At 41.1% G+C, this 9,562-nt stretch overlaps 1 protein-coding gene across 4 annotated transcripts in view; it reads left to right on the top strand.

The window, feature by feature from the left end:
* Positions 1-426: 426 nt before the first annotated feature.
* Positions 427-9,562, top strand: part of FRS2 (fibroblast growth factor receptor substrate 2) — a 117,826-nt gene continuing 108,690 nt past the window's right edge. For all 4 annotated transcript variants that reach the window (XM_082742904.1, XM_082742901.1, XM_082742902.1 and 1 more), the window contains exon 1: positions 427-658. The gene's annotated coding sequence lies outside the window, so the exon portion shown is untranslated. The remainder of the gene's footprint in view (positions 659-9,562) is intronic.

The following is a 9,562-nucleotide window of genomic DNA, read 5'->3' as shown; positions in this document are numbered from 1 at the left end:
TCCCTGCCGAGCAGAGAACCCGATGCGGGACTCGATCCCAGGACCCTGAGATCAAGACCTGAGCCGAAGGCAGCGGCTTAACCCACTGAGCCACCCAGGCGCCCAACTATCACTATTCTTAAAGGAGGCCGACCGGAGTGGAGAGAATACTGGAAAGTCGGGAGGCCGGCTGTATACAGCGGACGCGTGCACCAAAATTCTCCTATCCTCTGTTTCGTGGTCCGTAAAATTAGGTGGCTGGAGTGGACTAACTGGAAGAGCAGTCAGGCACGCAGCCGCCCCCTCGGAGATCCGAGGGGCCTCGGGGCAGAAAGGGTTAGTGACGACTCTGGGGGCGGCTTTACGGCGCTCAGCGGGAGAGGCCCCGCCCCGCCGCGCCCCGCCCCGCCCCGCCCCGCCCCGCCTCGCCCCGCCTCGCCCCGCCTCGCCCCGCCTGGGAAGCCCTGGCAGCTCCAGCCCGCGAGCAGTTCCGGTGCCAAAACGCTTCCCTCCCCCGCTTCCCCGGAAGTGCTTTTCCAAGGTTCGGGCCGGAGAGAGGCCTTGTAGGCACAGCTGCTGAGCCTCGATCGGCTTCGAGTAGGAACTCCTGCCTGGGTTGGAGCCCCGGGGTCCGCGGCTGCCGACCCGTGCCTGCCTCCTCCCAGCGCCCGGGCCGCCGGTGAGTGGCCGAGGGAGAGCCGCCGGACGGCCGCGGGCCGCGTCAGGACTTGTGCTCTCGGGCCCCTGCCGCCCGCTCTATGCTGCGGGCTCGGCTGTCGGGATCCGGGGATGGGGCTTGTCTACCGCAGAGGTCCCCGCCGAGTCCGCCCGGCGGGAAGCAGCGGGCGGCGGGGCTTTGGGGTGGGCGGGGCGGAGCCGGAGAGGGGGTTCCTGGAGTTGTTGTAGCGGTTGGGACTTGAGAGTGGGGATGGGCCGGGCCTCGGTCCACCCGACCTCCTCATTTCTGCTCCCCCAAGTCTTCCGCGTTGCCTCTCCGATTTGGTTTCCTCTGGCGACCTGGGGCCGGGAATCTGGACACCAGACTCAATCTTGGGCTCCGGTTCTCGACTTTGGCGTCCCCCGGGTCTGTCCTGGGGTCGGTAACTAGCCCGGGTCCCAGGGGTGTCGTCTCCTCAGTCTCTGGGCTGGGCGATGCATGCGTAGATGCCGGGGATCTTTTGCAAACATCCAGACCCGCCACGGGGTTGCCCTGGGATCGATTTGGACTGCGCCCGGCACCGGTTCTGAATACGTAGGTCAGTGTGGCACCAGCGTGCCTCCCATGGTCTTTTACTCACTGGAAAGCTTGTTCGAGCTGTTGCCGAAGTCATTTAGGAAAACAGCTTGCTTGGGGAAAATCAGTAGTTAAGAAAAGTTCCCTTATTTTCCTGCAGGCTTAATAAAAGGATGCTATTCTCTAATATGCACTCCTTATTCTGGTGGCATGGCGAGTTTAGTCTGCGGCTATTGCACGAACTGGTTACAGAGAGTTGGAGAATTACTTGCACACCCTCTTCCCCGAAGTTTGTATACTTTCATATTTGGATCTGTCATTTTCCTTAACTTCTAAAAAAACATTTTTGTCAGTAACTCCTCAGAGGTCCCCTATACTGTTAAGAGTTGTGCTGCAATGCAGAGGTTCACATAGGTAGACAGAGGTGATGAGTGTGCGTGTGTTTTAACCTATATTTTGGGGTATTTACCTCGGATAAGTTGAGAATGTTTAGAGGAGAAAGTGAAGTAGGTAGTTTTTTTAGTGAACAGATTTCAGGTGGTGAACTGCTGGAAGGTTTGTAGGCGATAAGGGTTTTCCGCATTTAATAGTGATTTTTAAATTAGGATCACAAGAGAGTGTGGTTGTGACTGTCTACATTGTTTTTGTTTTTGCAGTGTAAATTATACACAAACCACCTTTGTGAATCATGACACTTAACTGCGTTTCTTATCTTGTGCTTCTATTAGGACTTATACTGTAGTTTTTTAGGTACTTACCTCATTCTCTCTCCTCCCACTACTGGAAGGGGAGGTAATAGGGAAAATAGACTGAAGTGGTAAGTTCAGTGAGCTCTCCTGTGCAAAAGAAAATGTATTTCAGTGTTGTTGATTTTCAGCAGGCAAAGTGTGGATGACTTTTAAAAAAATTGTTTCTTTTATTCCTTTATTGATTGTGGTCAAAGGGTGGTTGATTTTTGAAGTCCCTGGAAGTCCCTGGAAGAAGTTGTGGAGGGAAGATTAGTTGCCCAAGTTTTAGATTTAGATAGAAATTGTAGATTCTTAGCCTTTGGAAGTACTTGATTGTTTAGAGCTTATGGTTGGAATTTTGGAATTGAGAAAATGTGCAAAAGGGGTCAAGTTAGATATGATTATGGATCCACAGTGAGAGTATGATAGATAATGTGTTTTGAAGGGAAATATTTGAAGAATTGTAAAGAGGTGATCAGGGAATTTCACATACCTTTAGGTACTGTAAATTTTGTTATGTTCAAGTCCATTCAATAAATATTTAATAAATAAATGAATATGAATATTTGCATTGTAAATTTTATTGTATTATTCAAGTCAATGGGTACTGAATTTTTTTTTTTTAAATATTTTATTTATTTGACAGAGATCACAAGTAGAGAGGCAGGCAGAGAGAGAGGAGGAAGCAGGCTCCCTACGGAGCAGAGAGCCCAATGCGGGCTCCATCCCAGGACCCTGGGATTGTGACCTGAGCCGAAGGCAGAGGCTTTAACCCACTGAGCCACCCAGGCACCCCTGTGGGTACTGAATTTTTGCTATGTTAGGCATCAAGCGATGTTGGGCAACGATGTAGGAACAAATATACAGCCATAACCTTTAAAATTCATGTTTTGGCAATAATTTTCTAAGGTATGTCAGAAATCATGAAGAGGTAAATTGTATTGCTTAAACATATTACAGATTTTTTCTAATCATAGGTGGGTGTTGTGTGGTTCATGCAAAACACGTTTTAGGCATTATAGGGTACAAAGATTAAGTATTTGGTTTTCAGGAATTTGAAATCTAGAAGGGGATGTAAGATATTTACATAAAAATGTAAATACTGTGTGAGGGGCTTGACCTAAAGTTTGGAGCTGTAGGAAAGGAAACTGGGTTCATTTTTAATGGACTAATCAGCTAAAAAGTGGAAAGTGGTGGAGGTAAAGAAGTACTCTGAAGCTATTGAGCACTTAGCATCGTGCTCTGTGCTAGTTGCTTTCCATACATTTCCCAAGCTTCATAACAACATAAAAACATCTTTCTTAATTAATAAGGAGGGCAGTGCTCCAGTGTATTAAGTAGCTGAGCCTCAGTGTGAATCCAGGTCTGCTTGGTGCCAAAGCCCATGCATTTCCATTATATCATGCTACGTCTCAGTGAACTGACAGCCTGAGTTTCACATTGCAGAGGGTAAGACTTTTCTAAAATAAGAATTTTAGGGGTCGGGAGTAGGTGGAGGAAGGCTTTTCAAATAAAGGGAGTGATGTAAGCACAAGGGTGGAGGTGGGAAAGTTCATTGAAAATTTAGTGGACGGCTTGCTTAGAATATAGGGTTCATTTTTGGAAATAAGGGATGAGGTTTGAAATTCTAAGTGGGTCTGGGTTGAGGAGCATGTTTAAATGCTGTATTTAAGAGTTCAGCATTTAGGAGGTATTGAGAAACTACTAGGTCTAATAGTGTAGTATGTGAAATGGTTTGAGGTAGAAAGCCAGCTTTCAATATAGTATCCATACTGGGTAAGGACAGTGGCATTGAGATGGGGTGGGTGGAGGAGGGCTTGTTGGGGAAAGTTTGGAGAAACTAGAAGTTGCAAATTACATTCATTTTAAATGTATGTGACGGGGATGGTGGTACTCTTAGTACAAATATAGGCAAAGAGGTGCATAATAAGATAAGTTTTGAATATGTTGCGTTTTTTTTATACTTGCAAAACATTGGAATTGCCCAGAGGCTTTTGGAAATGTGGGTTTGTAGTTCATGAGAGAGGTCAGTGCTGGGCATATGTTAAACATGAGTGTAGAGAATAATACAAATAGATGTACTAGTTGAGTCTGTATAAAGAGATGAAAGAGCTGAGAGGGAGTTTACAAGGAAAGAAAAAAAATGAGCCTTTATTTTAGATGGCATCTGTTTAAAACAGAAGGAAAAGATAGTCTGTACTGTATTCTGCTCCCTCTCGTTGCAGATTCAGATGGAGTACAAAGAATCTGATCATGGGAAAATCCAATTGGGAAATAAAATAATGCTATCATTACCCCATTTCATGGAGGATGAACTCTTTCAGACTCACTTGTTCCAGAGTGTTAGGCTTTAGTTACTTAAGAGCTGTTTGGTCATTTCTTTTGGGCATTTGTTGGCAAGTGATATGTGAGGATTTGGATGCAGATCTCTGACAGGTATTCTGTTTATTCATATTTGTGACTTTCAATTTTGGTTTCAATATCAAAGGCCTTTGAATATTCAAATACAATTTTTGTCCCTCCTATTTCTACTGGCTGCTAGTAGTGCCTTTCCTGGAAAATGGTATTTATTTATTTATCTTTTTTAAAGATTTTTATTTACTTATTTGACAGAGAGATCATAAGCAGGCAGAGAGGCGCCAGAGAGTGGGGAAAGTAGGCTCCCTGCTGAGCAGAGAGTCTGCTGCAGGGGCTTGATCCCGAGACCCTGAGATCATGATCTGAGCCTGAGATCATGACCTGAGCCGAAGGCCCAGGCTTAACCCACTGAGCCACCCAGGTGCCCTGGAAAATGGTATTTAATTACATATTTTTCTCCCAACTCTCTTTTATAAGTACTGATCAACACAGGTAGTTTTGTCTTTCATGTCCTGATTATCCTAGAGGGATGGAATGGTAAGATACTTTTGTCCATAATGTAATGATACATATATAAAAATTATGTATTTTTATTTGGAAACTAAGGACTATAGACTTATGGAATTGCATGTAGTTTTCTGTTTGATATTTAAATATGGGGAACCGGTGTGTTAATATGTAAAAGATTGTAATAGTTTGTAGAATGAGGCTCAGATTTGTAACTTCTGGAGGGCAAGGTTATTATTTTTAGACTGCATTTCCAGGGAAATGTTTATTTCCTTCTTGAGGATTAACACATTCCTTTTTTTTTTTTTTTTTGAGAAATATGTTTTTTACTATATCACAGGCTCTTGGGAATGTCCTGAGTCCTGCGTCAGTCCCGTTGGAGGCAGGGGTGTTGTGTCTGCTTTGTCTGGGCTGGTTGGCTTAGTTGCAGTGAGCCTGGTATTAATGAGGCAAAGGTCAGGAGTTCCATTTAGCTTCGGTCTCTGAGTGATGGCCAGGGAAGTACACATCTAGCCAGCTGTCTTGGAAATTCTTCAGTTGTCATTGGTCACAAAGGTGACTGGCTTAGGATGGATCTTTATACCACTGAAAGAATATTAGAGGAAACTTAGCATAATGGTTAGTAATTCTGACTTGGGAATTAGACAGACCTGTGTCAGATTTCTCAGTATACGATGATGGGAGAGTCCCTAAACCTCTCGGAGCTTCTACTTCCTCATTATTGAAGAGGTTAATATTTGGTTTGGGCTTGTCCTACTGTTGTTTTCTTTTTCCAAGTGGGAGTTAGCTGCTTACACCTGTGGTTCCCCAGTTCTGGACTGTGGAGAGGTGTCCGTCCATGACAGAGTTTTTTTTCACTTGTCTGAAATGAGAATGGATTCACTTTTCATGAAGCTAAATCTGTTGAATTTAAAAGATAATTTTTTCCCCTAAAATTATCTTTTACCATTTTTGATATAAGCATATTAATTCTTTTATGAAATAATGGTGGTGGTAATTGGTAGTTATTTTCTTTTTAAATGTTCTTGGCAAAATAAAAGTTGGCAGCTCTATGCTGGTCTTCCAGTTTTGTTCTTAAGATGATGGTTCTGTGGAATCTGAAAATCTTGGCTTAAACGGAGCCAGGGAATTGGGGGAGATTACTCATCCAGTATATTATACATAGTCAAGTTAGGTTTGGGGGTACATTCTACTGTTCTTTTACCCTATAGGGACTGTATTTTGATTCTCATCACTGCTGAATTAGTTTAATGTTGTCGAGTTTTACATTAAGACTTTCAAGGAGCAGTTCAGATTGTTTTCAGTTCATACAAGTTACTTCAGATTATTTAGGGCTGTATTTCTCAACCAGAGTCCCAAGAGGAAACCGGTGAACTGGGGGGGGTGCTGCCTGGGGGTGCTGCTGTAAGTCATTACTCTGTTGATTAGTCAACAAGATAAATAACTGGCCTTTGATATAATGAAATATTAGAAATTGGCTTTCCTTTTCACCTCTTTTGCGGGGAAGATCTTTGAAGCTAGATCAAGGAAAGCTTTTTTATTTAATAAAGCAAGTAAACCTTGTACAAATATCAGTATTCAGAATGCTTTCTAGAGAAAGAATGGTTCAGCACTTTGCATAATGGGTTATGTAAGTGGAGCCACAGAAGTCCTCCTGGGGACACAAACCAATTATTAGCATAAGCGCTATTGAAATTGCATTCAGTTGTCTAGATGAGGAGCGTTTTGACTCCCTTCTTCACTTAGCAGCATGGGGGTGGGGGTGCAGAAAATTTAAGGTGCAGATCTAGCCTAAATGTTAAATTAAGGTTTAACATTTGTTTCCTTTTAGTGTTTTGGTTAAGTAACTTTAAAAATTGGGAGTGCTGTAGAAATACTGAATATGTTAGAATGCCTAAAGCAAAATTTCAGATTAGGCTGAAATAGCTTTGGCCCTCTGTCTTTTAATTTTAAAGAAGACTGGAGTTTTTCTTCTTTCGATATTAAGGATGTTATTGTTTTATAGAGTTTTGTTGTATATTACTGTTCATTCTAAATAAAAGATCATATGGAATACGTTTATTCTAACAATGCTTAGATTTTTCCTCCAAAGTATTCCTATTGGCAGAAATGAATGGTATGCTCAGAAGTCTGGAGAGGTAGCCCGAAGTGTCCTGCTATAAGTAGAAAATTTCATGATTCCTGTAGAGTTTTATTTTTAAAAATTCACATGAATTTCATGTTTTGGTATTTTATGTATATGTAAACAGTGTCTTAAAGTCAACTAAAATTAGTGCCCCCAAGGGCCGTATGTTCATCCTATGGATTTTTCATATCTCTAGGACATGGCTTGCATGGCAGTTTAGTGGCACTGTGCTTAACTGCTTCATTTTGACTCATTTTTTTAAAAAAAATGCAGTGTTCTGTTGGTTTCTGTGGGGATGGTGGACAATTATTGACACTTTTATATGTTTTTAACAGAGAGCAAACTGTTTTGAATACTAATCAAGGAGCTGTAGTTTCATAGAAATAAAATGCCTTTAAGAGGAGATTTAATCAATTTAAGATGTTCTTTTACATTTAAGATTATTCAATTATCAGTATATTTCACATGTTAAAAATATAGTATCAGTGTCTAATTGAACTTTCTGTAATGATGGAAGTGTTCTGTATCTTTGCTGTTCAGTCTAGTGGCCCTCATACGGCTACTGAGCACTAAAATGTGTCTGGTGTTACAGAGGAACTAAATTTGAAATTTTGTTTGATTTTAATTGATTTCAACGTGAATAGCCGCACTTGGCGGCCAGTGACTACTGTATTAGATAGTGTTGCTCTCAAGGGTTAGGAAGACACGGAGAAGGGATGTTAGAAATCTTCATGTCATCCCTCAGCTCATTTATAGGCAAAATTAGGCCCTCGGTAAGTATTTCTTAAATGAAATAAAATTTTTATTGTTTCAGTTTTTTTGAAAGATTTATTTACTTATTTGAGAGAGAGAGAGAGAGAAAGAGAGGGCGCGTTGGAGCTGGCGTGCACCTGTTGGGGGGAGGGACAAGGGGAGAGGGAGAGAGAAACTCTAAGCAGACTCCACGCTTGTGCAGGTGCACACAGGCTTGATCTCACCTCCCTGACCCAAACCCAGTTGGAAGTTTAACAGATCATCCCACTGAGGCGCCCCTGTTGTTTCAAATTTTTTTTTTTTTTTACACATTTTTTTTTTTAAGATTTTATTTATTTATTTATTTGACAGAGAGAAATCACAAGTAGATGGAGAGGCAGGCAGAGAGAGAGAGAGAGGGAAGCAGGCTCTCTGCTGAGCAGGGAGCCCGATGTGGGACTCGATCCCAGGACTCTGAGATCATGACCTGAGCTGAAGGCAGCGGCCTAACCCACTGAGCCACCCAGGCGCCCGTGTTGTTTCAATTTTTTAAGACCAAGGTTTGTGAAGTATTCTAGATTTTTAGAGAGTGATCACTGGTCTTGATTTTTTTCTTTTGTGTTGATTTAAAAACTTTACTTTTGTTACAAAAGCATACAGTATACTGAATATACAACTTAAACAATCGTAAAATAAATTGCATTGACTGTATCTCTGAAGTCAATTTATACTCCTTACCACTTGTGTTCTCTGACCTGCTTCCTAAGAAACCACCATCTAAATTTTGTGTTAATCATTCCTTTTTCCTTTTAATTTTCATGAATTAAAGAAAATTTCATTTCCCTCTCTCTTCCAGTTTGGAAGTTAAACTTAATGTAGTTTTCCTTTATTTTAGTTTTCCCTGACTCCCAACAAATTAGATATGATTACTTTTTTAAACACTGTTCCTTTAATTTGCCTCTGCTTTACAAGTATCTTTGCTAATCATTTTCATTTGCATCTCAGACCTCTTGTTTGGGGTCTAAGATCATTTTCTCTCTGCCTGAAATGTATCTCTTAGAACTTTCTTCAGTGAGGGTCTGTTGTTGGAAAATGCTTAGTTTGTTTGAAAATGTCTTTATCTACATCTCATTCCTGAAGATGGGTTTTCTGAGTATGCATCCTATGTTAGCAGTTATTATTTTTCTTTGTTCATTATAGATCTTATTCCATTCTCTTCTGGCTTTTATTGCTGTTGAAAACTCTGTAATCCATCTAATTGCCATTCTTTTATTAAATTATATTTAGAATATTTCGAATCTGTTTTCCACATGTTCATCTTGATATGTCTAGACGTTGATTTTTCTTTATTTATCAAGCTTGGAATTCACTAGGCCATGGAATCTGACGATTGATGTCTTCAACCATTTTGGTGTCTTCAACCATTTTGGAGAAATTTTGGCCATTTTCTCCTCACTTGTATTTGAAGTTGGTCTTCTTACTCTAGCCTCCACGCTTCTTAACCTGTCTTTGCTATTTTCCATTTCTTTGTCTTTCTGTGTTGTGTTCTGGATAATTAGATCCTTTCTTCCAGTTAGTTAATTCTTGCTTCATTTGTGTTCAGCTAGTTTATTGAATTAAAAATTTTTTTCACTTTAAATATTATGTTCTTTTTTATAGTAAAATATGCATAAGTAGAATTTACCACTTGAAATCTGAAAGTGTTCAGTGATGTTAAGTACATTCACTGTCACCTCTGTCCATCCCCAGAACTTTTTTTTATCATCAGGAACTGAAATCTGCCCATTAAACAATAATTTCCCATTGTCTCCTCCACCCAGCCCCTGGCAAGAACTATGTTACATTCTTTTTCTATGAATTTAACTATTCTAGGTACCTCATATAAGTGGATTATACACT

This window comes from Mustela nivalis (assembly GCF_964662115.1).
Source record: "Mustela nivalis genome assembly, chromosome: 7".
Classification (NCBI taxonomy): domain Eukaryota; kingdom Metazoa; phylum Chordata; class Mammalia; order Carnivora; family Mustelidae; genus Mustela; species Mustela nivalis.
The sequence above is the reverse complement of the archived record's forward strand: the minus strand, read 5'-3'. Positions and strand labels throughout refer to the sequence as shown.